Source organism: Tauraco erythrolophus, chromosome Z, assembly GCF_009769465.1.
Source record: "Tauraco erythrolophus isolate bTauEry1 chromosome Z, bTauEry1.pri, whole genome shotgun sequence".
Taxonomy (NCBI): domain Eukaryota; kingdom Metazoa; phylum Chordata; class Aves; order Musophagiformes; family Musophagidae; genus Tauraco; species Tauraco erythrolophus.
In genome coordinates, this window is record NC_141496.1 from 44,722,073 (window position 1) to 44,723,001 (window position 929).

A 929-nucleotide genomic window follows, 5' to 3' on the forward strand; every position below is an offset into this window, starting at 1 on the left:
CCCCGGGGCGCGGCAGCCCGAGCGGGAGCCGGTGGCGGAGCAGGAACGAAGGGAGGGTCACTCGGCGGCCTGCCGGCCTGCCGTCGGGCTCTCGAGGTGCCGCGAGGTGCCGCCTGCTGCCGCTGCCGCCGCCGCTTCTCCTCCTCCGCCCGGCGGCCTCCGCGCCGCCCGCCGCTCGCGCACTAAGGCACCGCCGGCCCGACTGCTGCCTGCCGCCGCCCGCCCCTGCCTATTCTGTCAGGCGCAGGCCCCGCCCGGCCCCGTTCCCGGCTGGCCCCGGAGAGGCGAGCAGGCAGTCACGGGGCTGGCAGTAGAAGGGGCGGTGACTCCGCTACCCCGCCTCCCCTGCCCCGGGCGCAGGGCCGTGTCCGGCGTCTTCGCCCGCTGCCGGCTGCGTGGCCTCGTGGGCGTTCCCCGTGGGCTGCGCCGGTAGCGCCGGGCGGGCGGGCGGGCGGGCCGGCGCGGCGGCGGCCGGGCGAGGGGCGGCGCGGGTGCGGCCCGGCGGCCGCCCAGGAGCGGTGCCGGAGCGGCGGAGGCGGTCCCTCCGTGTCCTCAGACTTTGCTCGTGGCTTTTCCAAAACGCTCCCTGCCCCGCGCAGGCCTCGGCGCCGCAGCCGAGAAGACACGGCTCGTTATCGACAGACAGACGCAGGGCTCGGGAGAGCCGGTTGTTGCCGAGCCGGTCTGGCACAGATGGGCTGGTAGGGCTGCGTAGCCTTTATTATTTTTTATTTGTCGCTTCTGAGTCTGAAAGCTGTCTCGGTGACCTTGAATGCGGCAGGATGGGATCGCGATTTCCAGAATAGGTGTGCACCTGGAAGTCACCGACGGTGCTGGTCATCCGAGTCAGACCAGCCACCCAGAGCACGGGGGTGATGCCAGCGGCCTCGCTGCAGCTGCCGTCAGCCAGGCCCGTGCAGTAGTAGAGC